The 16,566-nt window shown below is 39.6% G+C and overlaps 1 protein-coding gene across 3 annotated transcripts in view; it reads left to right on the top strand.

Moving 5' to 3' along the window:
• The window catches only part of PHF3 (PHD finger protein 3), an 83,072-nt gene that overhangs the window by 27,279 nt on the left and 39,227 nt on the right, over positions 1–16,566 (top strand). The gene's annotated exons all lie outside the window — the stretch shown is intronic.

The following is a 16,566-nucleotide window of genomic DNA, read 5'->3' on the forward strand; positions in this document are numbered from 1 at the left end:
TGTTGGCACCTTTTCATGAATTTATTGGCCATTTATTTGGATGTCTCCTTTGGTAAAATGTCTATTTAGTGCTTCACTCATTTTTTAATTGGATTATTTTCTTGCTGTTGAGTTGAATGCTTCATATATTTTTGATACTAACCTCGTATTAGCTGTAGGATATGCAAGTATTTGCTCCAGTTCTATAGGTTGCCTTTTCATTTTATTGATGGTTTCCTTTGTTGTGCAGAAGCTTATTAGTTTGATGTAGTCACACTTGTTTATTTTTGCTTTTGTTGCTTTTGCTTTTAGTGTCAAATCCAAAAAATTACTGCCAAGACCAATATCAGGGAGCTTTTTCTCTTATGTTTTCTTCCAGGAGGTTGTATGTTTTCGTGTCTTATGTTCATGTCTTTAACTCATTTTGTGGTGGTTTTTGTGTGTGGTATAAGATAGTGGTCTAGTTTCATCCTTTACATGAGCTATTCAGTTTTCCCAACACCATTTATTGAAGAGACTACTACTTTGTGTATTCTTGGCTCTGTTGTCATAAATTAATGACAGTGTATGCATGAATTTGTTTCTGGGTTCTCAGTTCTGTTCTGTTGATCATTGTGCTTGTTTTGATTGTTTTATGGTATGATGGATATGTGGTATGTATGATATAGTTTGAAAATGGTATAGCTTGAAAACAGGAAGTATGATGTCTCTAGTTTTGTTCTTCTTTCTTAAGATTGCTTTGGCTATTCAGGGTCTTTTGTGGTTCCATACAAATTTAGGATTGCCTATTCCATTTCTGTGAAAGAGCCATTGGAATTTTGTTAGGGACTGCATTGAATCTGTAGATTGTTTGGGGCATGTTATTAATAGATATTTTGTTGTTCAGTTGCTCAGTAGTGTCTGACTCTCAGTGACCCCCATGGATTGTAGCCCACCAGCCTTCTCTGTCCATGTAATTTCCCAGGCAAGAATACTGGAGTATGTTGCCATTTCCTTTTCCATTATTAGCTATGTTCTTCTCCAAATATCTAAAACATTAAAATGTAGCACAGGCAGTGAAGATTTCATTTTTGGTAAATTTCAGTCTTCAAAACCAATAGCTTTAATCTTTGGTTTTCTAAATTCTTGATGTTCTTGATGAAGATTCTTTAATCTTCATCTTTTAAAAAATATACATATAATTCTCTTTCCACTTGATGCAGTTTACTAGATACCCCAATTTTTCTTTTAGTATTCACATCAGCAAAAATATCAATAAGAAGATGAATTAGGTTGTTCAGTTAAATTCAACCTAGTGAAACTGCTGTGTTAACTCTGTTCCAGCATCCACTTACAGATATATATCCAAAAGGAATGAAAACAGGGACTTGAATACTTGTACAACAATGTACAGCAGTATTGTACCCAACAGCCAAAAGTGTCCACTAAGCAAAAGCTGATTTCCTCCTTGATACAAAGCATCACAGAGCATGTCCACATCATTATTTAGTTTGGACAGAAAGAAAGAATATTCCTGAGGAGATTCTGCCAACTGTTGTTGTACCAAAGAAACATCCTGTTTTAGTTTCTCGGCCACTTCTCCAGATTTCCATGGGTAATAATTCTTTTTTCCTATTTTCTCCTTCTAAAAGTCGATAAAGCCTGTGAGTAGAATAATCCTGGGTATCAAAGGTATTCCCAGGATTTATCTGCTGAGATACTGATGGGTCTTTTAGCGTTTTCAGTCACTGCTGGGGCATCAAATTACTTTGACTAAGTACTTGAACCAAGTTTTCAAGCAGACAATTCATGTCCTAATGCTTTCTTAATTCAGTTTCATGTGATGATTGTACATGTTCAAATGATGCCTTTTGTTTTATCAGCTGATTTAAAAATAACTTTTGTCTGGCTGTGTAATAGTCTTGTTTACTCTGCAGATCAAATCTCCCTTTCTAACTGGCATATTCAATAACTGGACACTTTTTTTTTTTTTACCATAGCAGGCAAAAATTTTGTCTTTATGTGAATGATTTATTCATCACGTATCAGAACTTCACTGTTGAAGCTAGGAATTTTAGCATCCAGATTATCTTTGCCAAGAGCCTTGCTAGTGAGGCTATGAAGATTCTTCTTTGCCCATTTTATACCTGATTTCAAGCTCAAATTATTTGCTTACAAGTGAATTAACTAATGTTGAGCAGAAATGTATGTCAGCTGAAGTCCATAGCAGCCCAGGAGATGACTTTTACTGGTATTATATACAACATTAAGTAGAATGTAAACTCCATGAGGGCAGGAATTTGTCACTGTTTTTGATATATCTGTAATTCCTGTAACAGCAGCTGAAACACACAGTGAATGTTCAGTCTTAAGCACAGCTTGGATAAACAGATGCGTGAGTATATACAAAAATTCAGGGTTTCCAAATTTTTATCTCAAGAGATTAGAACCACCTTATAAATTTGACTCCAATCAGGAAGTTACCATGAGTAACAAAAGAAACCGAATAACAAACCTCTACTCCATATCACCATTCAGGTATGATCTAAATCAAGTCCTTTGATTATGCAGTGGAAGTGAGAAATAGATTTAGATAGAGTGCCTGATGAACTATGGACGGAGGTTCGTGGCATTGCACAGGAGACAGGGATCAAGACCATCCCCAAGGAAAAGAAATGCAAAAAAGCAAAATGGCTGTCTGAGGAGGCCTTACAAATAGCCGTGAAAAGGAGAGAAGCGAAAAGCAAAGGAGAAAGGAAAGATATACCCATTTGAAAGCAGAGTTCCAAAGAATAGCAAGGAGAGAAAAAAAGCCTTCCTCAGCGATCAGTGCAAAGAAATAGAGGAAAATAACAGAATGGGAAAGACTGGAGATCTCGTCAAGAAAATTAGAAGTACCAAGGAACAGGGATGGGCACAATAAAGGACAGAAATGGTATGGACCTAACAGAAGCAGAAGATTTTAAGAAGAGGTGGTGAGAATACACAGAAGAACTGTACAAAAAAGATCTTCACGATCCAGATAATCATGATGGGGTGTGATCACTCACTCAGAGCCAGACATCCTGGAATGTGAAGTCAAGTGGGCCTTAGAAAGCATCACTACAAACAAAGCTAGTGGAGGTGGTGGAATTCCAGTTGAGCTATTTCTAATCCTGAAAGACGATGCTGTGAAAGTGCTGCACTCACTGGGCCAGCAAATTTGGAAAACTGAGCAGTGGCCACAGAAATGGAAAAGGTCAGTTTTCATTCCAATCCCTACGAAAGGCAATGCCAAAGAAATGTTCAAACTACGACATAATTGCCTTCATCGCACACACCAGCAAAGTAATGCTCAAAATTCTGCAAGCCAGGCTTCAATAGTACATGAACCGTGAACTTCCAGATGTTCAAGCTGGATTTAGAAAAGGCAGAAGAACCAGAGATCAAATTGCCCACATCCGCTGGATCATCGAAAAAGCAAGAGAGTTCCAGAAAAACATCTATTTCTGCTTCATTGACTATGCCAAAGCCTTTGACTGTGTGGATCACAATAAATGGTGGAAAATTCTTGAAGAGATGGGAATCCCAGAACACCTGACCTGCCTCTATTGAAACCTGTATGCATGTCAGGAAGCAACAGTTAGAACTGGACATGGAACAACAGACTGGTTCCAGATAGGAAAAGGAGTTCGTCAAGGCTGTATATTTTCACCCTGCTTATTTAACTTATATGCAGAGTACATCATGAGAAATGCTGGGCTGGAGGAAGCAGAAGCTGGAAACAAGATTGCTGGGAGAAATATCAATAACCTCAGATATGCAGATGACACCACCCTTATGGCAGAAAGGGAAGAACTAAAAAGCCTCTTGATGAAAGTGAAAGAGGAGAGTGAAAAAGTTGGCTTAAAGCTCAACATTCAGAAAACTAAGATCATGGCATCTGGTCCCATCACTTCATGGCAAATAGATGGGGAAACAGTGGAAACAGTGTCAGACTTTATTTTGGGGGGCTCCAAAATCACTGCAGATGGTGACTGCAGTCATGAAATTAAAAGACGCTTACTCCTTGGAAGGAAAGTTATGACCAACCTAGACAGCATGTTAGAAAGCAGAGATATTACTTGCCAACAAAGGTCCATCTAGTCAAGTCTGTGGTTTTTCCAGTGTTCATGTATGGATGTGAGAGTTGGACTGTGAAGAAAGCTGAGCGCCGAAGAATTGATGCTTTTGAACTGTGGTATTGGAGAAGACTCTTGAAAGTCCCTTGGACTGCAAGGAGATCCAACCAGTCCATCCTAAAGGAAATCAGTCCTGAATATTCATTAGAAAGTCTGATGCTGAAGCTGAAATTCCAATACTTTGGGCACTTGATGTGAAAAACTGAATTATTTGAAAAGACCCTGATGCTGGGAAAGATTGAAGGCAGAAGAAGGGGATGGCAGAGAATGAGATGTTTGGATGGTATCACCGACTCAATGGACATGGATTTGAGTAAACTCTGGGAGTTGGTGATGGACAGGAAGGCCTGGCATCCTGCAGTCCATGGGGTCTCATTGAGTCGGACAGACTGAGCAACTGAACTGAGCTGAACGGAACTCCATATCACAGTAGCATTGGCTAACTCCTTCAAGAACCCAGAGTAAAATAATCCTTATAGTTTTTAAAAACCAGAGATTATAAGGAAGTATCCCGACATGAAACAGCCAAACAACAGAAAAACTACCTGCTCAGAAAGATAGAATTAGTAATGCATCAGAGCTAAAGCTGCAATACAACAGATAAATGTTACTGTGTAAAAGAAACTTTGACATTAAATAGTGATTGGAAACAATCTTAATTGCACCAAAAAGAATAAAATACCCAGGCATTGTATTTGAGTTTTGATGCAGTTAGGTTATGTTTTCAATCTGCTGATGTTAATAGGAATTACATTGGTTGTTATAGGAGTTACAGACATATCAGAAAACAGTGTCAAATTCCTGCTCTCATGGAGTTTATATTCTATTTAGTTTTGTATAAACTATCATTAGAGTCTTTTCACAGGGTGCTATGGATTAAGGATGTTAATCAGTTTTACATACTGAAAAATACGTAATCCTCGAAGAACTTTTTGCTTAACCTCATTTGTTTCTGGTTTTCTTTTATGTTTGAATAAAAGCAAAGAATGAAGTGCCTTGTTGGGATCTGGTTCATTGCAGTGTGAAAATAAATAAAGCTAAGATTCATATTATAGGAGAGTTAGTCACTTCTTTTCACCCAGTTCCTGTTTTATGGTAACATTCTCATTAAAATGCATTCCAAGCACCAGCAGCATGTGATTCCACAGTTGTAAGGTGTAATGATTTGGCAAAAAGTGGTTGGTGCTCTTTGGTTGGTGCTCTTTGTTCATTTAAAAAACAGTTGTTGGGTGCCCATCATGTGCTGGAGGATACAGTTGGGTTTGAGACAAAATCCCTGTTCTGGAGCTTCTAAGTAGAATGTAAGGTGATAGAGACTGTCTGGTTGGTTGTTTGGTGGCCAGCACCATCTCAGAGAGTTGGGCTGGTTAGGGCAGCTCTGTGGGTGGAGGTGACCCAAGAGAAGCAGTGTGCTTGGACACATGTAGTGGCCAGCCTTTTGAAGATCGTGGGTTCCTGGGTAAGGGAAGAACATTCCTAGTAGAGAAATAGCAAATGAAAAGTATACTTAATTTAAGTGGTTGTTAGTTAATCCTTTTGTCAGATTAAAATAATCCAATGTTAATAAGTAGTTCTACAGTTGATCCTTGAACAGTGTGATTTAGGGATGTCAGCCTTCAGCACAGTCAAAAATCTTGAGTATAATGTAGAGTCTGCCTTCCATATCAGAGGTTCCTTGCTGTCCACAGTTCCTCCGTATCTGCGGTTCCAAGTTCAGAGGTTGAGCCAACCATGGATCATGTGATCATAAATATGATCATAAATTTATGATCATATGGATGGATCATAAATATTTACAGTTGAAGGGTCAACTATAGTATCTCCTTGGGTTGTGTTTATAAGAATACCTTAATATTTAGTTTTTCGGCCAAGTTGAGTCTGTAATTAGTGGATTATGTAAATCAACTGTAAGACAATGATTTCCAAACAACCAAGGAGCAGATTCTGAAGCAACTCAATACTCCCCAGTACCCACTTAACACTCCAGTTTAACTTAACTCTTAAGTTTTCTGGAGTTGGCTGGGTGTGGCCAAGTGCTTCTTCTATGTGTTTCTTAGAATTATGGAGTGGAGCTAATTCAACTGAAAAATTGTTATGTACATTTTGATATTTTCCTTAATTTCATAATGTTACCTGATAGTTAAAAAAAAAAAAAAATAACCCTTTGGTACATTTTTTTGCCCTTATATCCTATACTTAGGTACATATTTAGATATTTATGAAATCAGATACTTAGGTATTTATGATATTAGGTTTTTGTGTTTTCTGATTAGGTTTTCTTTTTAAAAAACTTAATTAATTAATTAATTTGACTGTGCTGGGTCTTAGTTGTGGCACATGGAATCTATTTCCTTCACCAGGAAACAAACCTGGGCCCCTACATTGGGAGCATGAGGTTTAGCCACTGGACAACGAGGAAAAGTCCCCTCTGATTAGGTTTCTATTTTCTGTATTTCATGGATATGATATGTAATTAACATAATGGAATATCTCTTTTTCTCTGTGCTTGGTAGAAGTCTGAAAGAGTCTCTGTCTAGGTCCTTACAGTTGAGTTTCAGTGTTAGCCACATATCATCTTTTATATTTATTCATCAGTATAGTTGTCTTGCCCTGTTCTTTTTGTGTGTTTACTACAAACTCCTGGAAAGAATTTTAATGCTCTCACCCCCAGTATCTCTCCTCCACATTCTGATTTCACTCTCATCAGCTGCTCTGGGTTGCAAGCAGTGTCACTCTGCCAGATGCGATTTTTGGTTCACCATTCCTGGTTATTCTCTCACCTTCTTGTCTTCTCTCAGTTTCTTCTGATTCTCCTCTTCATCTTCTTGACCTCTAGGCACTGGAGTATTTCAGGATTCAGATTTTAAGCATCTTCTCTATTTCTACTCACTTTTATGGTGAATTGAAAAGTGAAAATAAAAGTGAAGGTCGCTCTGCTGCTGCTGCTGCTAAGTCGCTTCAGTCTTGTCCAACTCTGTGCGACCCCATAGACGGCAGCCCACCAGGCTTCCCCGTCCCCGGGATTCTCCAGGCAAGAACACTGGAGTGGGTTGCCATTTCCCTCTCCAATGCATGAAAGCGAAAAGTGAAAGTGAAGTTGCTCAGTCTTGTCCGATTCTCAGCGACCCCGTGGACTGCAGCCTACCAGGCTCCTCCGTCCATGGGATTTTCCAGGCAAGAGTACCGGAGTGGGGTGTCATTGCCTTCTCCCCCATGGACCTGCCAGGCTCCTCTGTCCATGGAATTCTCCAGGCCAGAATACTGGAGTGGGTAGCCATTCCCTTCTCCAGGGGATCTTCCCAACCCAGTGATTGAACCCAGGTTTCCCACATTGCAGGTGGATTCTTTACCCTCTGAGTCACTGGGGAAGCCCTAATTTTATGACTTAAAACACGCTTTGTAATTCAGCTCTTAAATATATATACTCCAGACTCCTGTATTTACTTCTTTGGCTGTCTGTTGGGCATTTTAAGCTTAATGTCTAACACTGAACTCGTGGTACCTGCTTCTCCAACTCCCAGTTCTCCTTGTACCACTTTATGCCTACAGTCTCCCTCATTTCTAGAAATGTTAACTTCTTTGGAGTTGCTTAACAAAAAACATTGAAGTCATTTTTATTTCTTTCATGTTCTATATTCACTTGATCAGCAGATCCTGTTGGCATTGTTTTTAGAATATGTCCAGACTCTGGTATCTCATACAGTCTCACTTAGTTCACTGCCACTGTGGTTTTAGTCATTACCATTTCTCATCTGGATTATTGCATTAGCCTGGAAGTGGTTTCCCTGCTTCTGCCTCTGGGGTTTTTGTCCCATATGTTTTCAGAACAGCATCTAGAGTAATCTTGGAGAGTTAGATCCTATCACCCTTTTATTCACAATGCTCTGGTCCCTTTCCATTTCACACAAAGGAGAAAACTAAAGTTCTCCTGGCCTATGAGACTGAACCTAGCTTGCCCCCTGTACCTTTCTATTTTTACCTGCTCTTCTCCCCCTTTTTGCTAATCTGGCCACATAGACTTGCCCCCATTTTTCTGTTCTTTCACCATCCTGGGCATACTCCTGCCTCAGAGTCTAGGTACTTGATGTGCCTTCTAACTAGAAAGCTACTCCCTCAACTTGTTCTGCTTTTGCTGAAAATTCACCTCGGCATTGCTGTCCCCAGGCTCTTTCTGGCCTGAGCAGTGAGCTTTTCTCCTGGCCTGGAAGCTCTTGGCAGGAGACAACCGGTACCAGTATCCCCGGCTCTCCCTGGCCTCTCAGTTTAAAATTATAGACCACTGTTTGTTCCCTTCTTTGTACTCCCCATTCTTCCCTTTTGTTTATACACTATATATCTTTTTTATTTGTCTCATCCTAGTTAAAAGGAAGCTTCATGGCAACAGTTTTTAAAATTTTTCCTGTTTTTTGGAAAACAGCAAAGCAGTGAAGTGAAGTGAAGTCACTCAGTTGTGTCTGACTCTTTGCGACCCCATGGACTGTAGCCTACCAGGCTCCTCAGTCCATGGGATTTTCCAGGTAAGAATACTGGAGTGGGTTGCCATTTCCTTCTCCATCAAGGCAGTGAGACTAGTATAATAAATGAACCCTCATCTACCTGTTACTTATACAGTTAGTTAGTATTAATAGTTCTTCTTTTTCCATTTAAACCCCACTCATTTCTCCTTCAGCACAGTTCAGTCACTCAGTCGTGTCCAACTCTTTTTGACCCCATGGACCACAGCACACCAGGCTTCAGTCCTCCTTACCTCCCCTCAACCAAGATTATTTTGAAGAAGAGCTCAGAAATCATATAATTTCATTTGTAAATATTTCAGTATGTATCTCTAAAATAAAAGAATTTTTTATTTTAAAAAAAATCATCAATATTATCCTGTCTAAAATAAAGATACATTTTAATGTTTCCAAGTATGCAGTCAGTGTTCATTTATTTACCCAGTTCCCACACATTTTTCCTTTTACGGTTTGAATTGGAATTGAAATAGGTCAATATGTTCATATGTTCATTTGGTTGCTATGTGACTTTAGTATGTATCAGTCTATGTAAATGCTTACCTCCTTTAACGGTTACTAAATGGCCTCCCAGCTGAATCCTCCTGCCCTTGCAGGAGGTGCAGGAGAAATGGGTTCAATACCTGGGTCAGGATGTTCCCCTGGAGAAGGAAATGCAACCCTCTCCAGTGTTCTTGCCTGGGAAATCCTATGGACAGAGGAGCCTGGAGGGCTATCGCATAGGGTCTCAAGGAGTCAAACACAACTGAGCGACTGAGCATGCACACACGTTTCTATTTCTAATCCCTTACTTCTTCACGTTTAGCGAAGAAACCGGGTTGTTTGTCTTGAGAATTCTGTGTCATTGGTATCTGGAATAATCTATGCCAGCATGTGACACATAGTAGGTGCTCAATATTTTTGAATGAATTACTATAAAGGTACATAATTTATGGTATTTTAGGATGGAATTAAAATGCTCAAAAGTTAGGGAATGATTATCATCTCACTTTTATAATGTGGTAGAATCATTTTGGCAATAAGAGAAATTATTTTGACAGTTGGGGAGGGGTCAGAGTGAAGGGTACTTAGGGCTACAGAAAATGGTTTGAAAAATAATTATAGTATCTGCTAAGATATTATAATGGCTACTCTCTTATGTTTTCAGTCAAGCATTCAGTCAGGCACATGTTAGTATAGTTTTTACAGTAGCCTTTCAGTGGAGGGAGATACTACCTACGTTTTCCCAGTGAACTGAGGTTCAGTGGGGGAAGCAGAAGGAAAGTGAGTGGGTGCTGAGCATCAATGTTTTTCTTCATAAATTTTATAGAATTAGGCACAATTCTTTAAAATCAGGTACATGTATAACTTTACAAAGGAAAGATTTAAAAAGTGGCACCAGTGATTATGTATTTTTGGGGGAAATTCTTTTTGACAAAGTGTTTTTAATGTGATATGGATTAGAAAGTATGAATAAGAAGAAGGAGAAAGCTGCTTTCTGAAATACCTATCGTTGCATTTTGGTGTATGTTTTATTGGTATGTGTGTGAGAACATAAAGTTTGGGAAGCACTTTTACCATGTGCACTTCTTTCCCTCAAATAATATGCCTTTAACATTGAAGGTTCTAAAGATTTGCAGTGAAAAAACTGTTTTAACATCATTTAACCTTTTAGTCTTTTAGATTTAGATTTAGTCTTTTGGTGTCTTTTAGATTTGTTTGATAGAAACTCTCTTTCTGTGAAATACTAATCAGTTTTTCCCAAAGCATGAATTGTTTGACAAAAGTCGAAATATTTGTTTAAATACTTAAATATTTGACAAAAGTGAAAATATATGTTTAAATATAAGACTTTAGAATGTGTTAAATTTCAACAGAAAGGATGGATAATTTAATCCTGTTGGAGTAACTGAAGACAGTATTCTGAAGAAAGATTATGAGATAATCGGAGAAGGCAGTGGCACCCCACTCCAGTACTCTTTCCAGGGACGGGGGAGCCTGGTGGGCTGCCATCTGTGGGGTTGCACAGAGTTGGACACAACTGAAGCGACTTAGCAGCAGCAGCATGAGATAATACTAAAATAAAGGTAAACGAGGGAAAATACTTGCATTAAATAGGTAACGCAGATATTACACAAAGAGTTCATATAAATTATTGAGAGAAAAACGCATTAAGACAAGCCTAGAAGAGAAGGCCGAGCTAAAAAAAATACAGAAAAGCAGTATGTATGTCAGGCTTATAATAACCGTGTTTCTTTTAAAAATCTGCAACTCAGTGTTAGTAAGTTCTTATTTGAGACTTAATATGAAACTTTTTGCGCTGTAAATTGTTTATACTCTTTATCAAAAGTCATGGGTTGAGGTTGAAAAATAGAATATATAAATTTGCCTTCTTTGACTCAGTAAGCTTGTGTTTTAAAATTTATTGTAAAGAAGAAGTTTAAGAGGGAAAAAAGGTAGTAGCATTATTTGTATTTTTAAAATTATTCACCCCCAAATGACTCATTGTATAGATAACACACAAATTGATGATGTGTGTCATAACGTGGACTCTGTTTGGAAGGAGTGTGTGAATCATCCATAAAGGAGACACTTTCTGAAGGGAGGCCCTTAGAGGCTGAGTGGTAGTCTGCTGCTGTGTTAGAGGAGAAACCTGAGGGGGCTCTGTTAAGAGGATATATCTGTGAAAGTTTTTATTTTACTTCACATCACAAACTCTGAAATAGATATGTAACCTTTATCGTTGTGACTTTGCAGAGAGACCATGCTCTTTAGGTTTTTCTCAAGTCTGATAATTAGGGCCAAGTTTCATAATAGAGGAGATAAGTTCCTAGAAGCAGTGGAGTTTGGCCTTTGTACTGCCAGCGTGAGTTGAATTAAGGCTTGTCAGATGTGACGTCTCTGCAGTACTGTGGTTCTCCCTTCTGTATGGTGTAAAGTGACTTAAACTTATGCCAGTTTTGAGAAATTTAATAAATTTTACTTAAACAAGGGAACATTTCACCTAAAAATGGGCACAATAAGGGACAGAAACAGTAGAGACCTAGTAGACACTGAAGATCAGTAAGAGATGGAAGGAATACACAGAAGAACTGTACAAAAAAAGATCTTAATGAACCGGCTAACTATGGTGGTGTGATTCTGGAGTGTGAAGTCAAGTGAGCCTCAGGGGTCACTGCTGTGAAGCTAGTGGATGCAATAGAATTCTAGTTCAGCTCAGTCGCTTAGTCGTGTCTGACTCTTTGTGACCCTGTGGACTGCAGCATGCCAGGCCTCCCTCTCCATCACCAACTCCTGGAGCTTACTCAGACTCACGTCCATTGAGTCAGTGATGCCATCCAGCCATCTTATCCTCTGTCGTCCCCTTCTTCTCCTGCCCCCAAGCTTTCCCAACATCAGGGTCTTTTCCAATGAGTCAGTTCTTCGCATCAGCTCACCAAAGTATTGAAGTTTCAGCTTCAGCATCAGTCCTTCCAATGAATATTCAGGACCAATTTCCTTTAGGATGGACTGGTTGGATCTCCTTGCAGTCCAAGAGACTCTCAAGAGTCTTCTTCAATACCACAGTTCAAAAGCATCAATTCTTTTGTGCTCAGCTTTCTTTATAGTTCAACTCTCATATCCATACATGACTACTGGAAAAACTACAGCTTTGACTAGATGGACCTTTGTTGGTAAAGTAATGTCTCTGCTTTTTAATATGCTGTCTAGGTTGGTCATAACTTTCCTTCCAAGGAGTAAGTGTCTTTTAATTTCATGGCTGCAATCACCATCTTCAGTGATTTTGGAGCCCCCCAAAATAAAGTCTGTCACTGTTTCTGTTTTTTTCCCCATCTGTTTGCCATGAAGTGATGGGGCCAGATGCCATAATCTTAGTTTTCTGAATGTTGAGTTTTAAGCCAACTTTTTCACTCTCTTTCACTTTCATCAAGAGGCTCTTTAGTTCTTCTTTGCTTTCTACCATAAGGGTGGTGTCATCTGCATATCTGAGGTTATTGATATTTCTCTCAGCATTCTTGATTCCAGCTTGTGCTTCATCCAGCCCAGCATTTCTCATGATGTACTCTGCATACAAGTTAAATAAGCAGAGTGAAAATATCAGTCTGTTGTTCCATGTCCAGTTCTAACTGTTGCTTCCTGACCTGCATACAGATTTCTCAGGAGGCAGGTAAAGTGGTCTGGTATTCCCATCTCTTCAAGAATTTTCCACAGTTTGTTATGATCCACACAGTCAAAGGCTTTGGCATAGTCAATAAAGGAGAAGTAGATGTTTTTCTGGAACTCTCTTCCTTTTTCTCTGATCCAGCAGATGTTGGCAATTTGATCCTTTGGTTTCTCTGCCTTTTCTAAATCCAGCTTGAACATCTGGAAGTTCACGGTTCATGTACTGTTGAAGCCTGGCTTGGAGAATTTTGAGCATTACTTTGGTAGCATGTGAGATGCGTGCAATTGTGCAGTAGTTTAAGCCTTCTTTGGCATTGTCTTTCTTTGGGATTGGAATTAAAACTGAACTTTTCCAGTAGTAGGATTTCCAGTAGAGCTATTCAAAACCCTGAAGAATGATGCTGTCAAATTGTTGCACTCAACATGTCAGCAAATTTGGAAGACCCAGCAGTGGCCACAGGACTGGAAAAGTTGGGCCTCATCCCAATTCCCAAGAAGAGTAGTAAAGAATGTTCAGACCATCGGACAGTTGCACTCATCACCTATGCTAGTAAGGTCATGCTTAAAATCTTGCATGCTAGGCTTCAGCATTACCTGAATCAAGAACTTGCAGACGTCCGAGCTGGGTTTAGAAAAGTCAGAGGATCCAGAGACAAATTGCCATTCCCTGGATCATAGAGAAAGCAAAGGAATTCCAGAAAAACATCTACCTCTGTTTCATAGACCATGTTAAAGCCTTTGACTGTGTGGATCATAGAAATTGTGGAAAGCTCTTAAAGAGATGGGAATACCAGACCATCTTACTTGTCTCTTGAGAAACCTGTATTTGGGTCAAGAAATGGAACCATGTATGGAGCAACAGATTAGTTCAAGATTGAGAAAGGAGTATGACAGAGCTGTCTTCTGCTGTCACTCTGTTGATTTAACCTATATGCTGAGCACATCATGAGAAATGCCGGGCTGGATGAGTTACAAGCTGGAATCAAGGTAGGCGGGAGAAACATTAGCAACCTCAGATATGTGAATGATACCACTCTAATGGCAGAAAGCGAAGAGGAACTAAAGAGCCTCTTGATAAGTGTGAAGGAGGAAAGTGAAAGCTCCAGCTTAAAACTAAATATTAACAAAACTAAGATCATGGCATCCAGTCCCATTACTTCATGGCAAATAGAAGGGGAAAAGGTGGAAATAGTGACAGATTTCCTCTTCTTGGGTTCTAATATCACTGCAAATGGTAACTGTAGCCATGAAATCAGAAGATTATTTCTTCTTGGCAGGAAAGCTATGACAAACCTACAGAGTGTGTTGAGAAGCTGAGACATGACTGCCAACAAAGGCCCGTATGGTCACTGTGGTTTCCCCAGTGATCACTTACGGCTGTGAGAGCTGGACTGTAAAGGAGGCAGAGTGTCAGAAGAATTGATGGCTTCGAGCTGTGGTGCTGCAGAAGACTCCTGAATGTCCCTTATACAGCAAGGAGATCAAACCAGTCAATATTAAGGGAGATCAACTCTGAACACTGGTTGGAAGGACTGCCGCTGAAGCCTGAAGCTCCAGTATTTTGGCCACCCAATGTGAAGAGCTGATTCATTGGAAAAGTCTCTGATGCTGGGAAAGATTGAGGGAAGAAGGAGAAGAGGGCATCAGAGGATGAGATGGCTGGATGGCATCACTGACTCGATGGATATGAGTTTGAGTAAACTCCGGGAGTTGGTGATGGACAGGGAGGCCTGGCGTGCTGCAATTCATGGGGTTGCAAAGAGTTGGACACGACTGAGCGACTGAACTGAACTGAGAATAAACAGAGATTTGAAAAGAGAACAGATTCTATGTCACTGCTTTCTATTCATTTTCTTAGTGGACATTGTTGGACTGAACTTTCCAAAACTTAAATATCTAGTTGGATGGGTTTTACAAGAGATTGTTCATTCTATACTCTGATTTACTTTAATCAGACAAATGGATTAGAAGAAAGAAATTTCAGGTACATTTTTAATGGAAGATTTGTTCTTGGGAGAATAGAGGGGAAAAAGAATACATAAATTGTGATGGTGGGGTCCATAATAGCGGAGACTGTGAACCAAAATCCACAGTTGCTAGGTGCCAGATTCTGTTCTAAGCCCTGCACTCACACTGATGTAATAATTACAGTGCACCGCTGACCACTAGCATGATCTCTGCTTCATAGAGCAGCTTGAGGCACAGCAAGGTTAAGCAGATGCATTGGTTTTGGGGGGCGTACTGCTTGAGAGCCCTGGAAATGTTGAAGACAACCTAGAGCTTGATTTTTTTTTTTTTTTTTTTTGCTTCTCGGTGTTATGGAGAGACCAGTGTGATTGTGGCACTGTGAGTCAGTGGTCAAGAAGTGAGGAAAGTGGGTGGGGGCTGCTCTTCTCTGGATCCCGGAGGCCTTGGCTGGGATTTTGAAAATGTATCTGAAGTGTGTGAACATACATCTGTATTGGTAAGGTTTGGAGGATAGAAGAATGGTAACATGATATAACTTTATATTTTGAAAGAATCTAAGATATAGTTATGACGTCTGGAAAACAAACTGTGAGTATGAGTGTGTGTCTGTGGCGGGTGGCCATGGAGGATCCTGGGACACTGAGGGGCTTGATGGGAGATGATGGGGGTGTGGGGAGAAGGTGAACTGTGGGAGTAGTCAGTGGTGATCAGACAGGTGATGTGTTTTGTAGATAGAGCTAGCAGGTTGAGCTGACCCTTGAATGTAGGATATGAGAAGAGAGGCGCTGGGGATAGTTCTAGAACGTTAGCATTGAGCAGCTGGGTTCCATTACCGGGACTGTTTTAGGAGGGCAGTTTTACTGAGGGGAGGGGAAATGGGTAGAATCAGTGTTTCTTTTCTATGTTGACATTGAGATACCTGTTTGACAACCTAGTGGACATGTTAGATCACACTCTTAGGAGGTCATATGTGAGCTTGGAGCTGGGGAATATAACTTTGAGAGTCAAGTGAGTATATATGGACTGGATGAAATCATTTAGGGAGAAGTGAGTACACATAAAGGGGAGATGGAAAGACTGAACCTTTTAAGTCCTTTGGTGTGTGATACCTGCAAGAAGAATCTATAAAGGGTGTTGAGAAGTAGACAGTGAGGGAGGAGTGTGTGATGTTCAGAAATCAAGTGAGAAACGGGTTCAGGATGGGTAGAGGGGTCAGCTGTAGCTGCCAGGAAAAGGGAATAAGGTAAAACCTCGTAATTGACCTCTAGATTTGTCTTTGCTAAATCCTGTTGATCCTGCTGTGCAGTATAGCCCTAAAATTCAGACTGCCCTTTTATAATCCTGGCAATGAACACTGTTAATCAGGTTTTAATCACTTTTCTCCTGGACTGTTTTTTGAATTATTACTTTCCCTCCTGATTACAATACAAAATGCATGTTTATTATAGAAAATATAGTGATTGAAACCCCGCTTCCCCAATTCCTTACTCCACCTTACCACCAGATAGTCACAGATAACCTTCCTTCCCCCATCCATTTCTATCTCTTCATACATGTATGCATATAATGCTTAACTTTTGCTTTTTAAAATAAACATGGTAGAACTAATTATCTAATGTTAGAGATTCTCTGAGAATGTGTATGAATGTGTGGCAGCATCCATCATGGTGGAGTAACCTTCTAATGGAACTCCCCACGTTTCCCCCAATTATATCTTAAATATATTAAAAAAATCTCAAATAAAATATGAGAGTCCTGATGAATTTTCCAAAGATAAATTCTTCTCTAAGCCTTTAGTACATATAGCATAGTGATAAAAAACATGG

The sequence above is a fragment of the Bison bison genome, unplaced genomic scaffold (genome assembly GCF_000754665.1).
Source record: "Bison bison bison isolate TAMUID 2011002044 unplaced genomic scaffold, Bison_UMD1.0 scf7180017864147, whole genome shotgun sequence".
Taxonomy (NCBI): Eukaryota; Metazoa; Chordata; class Mammalia; order Artiodactyla; family Bovidae; genus Bison; species Bison bison.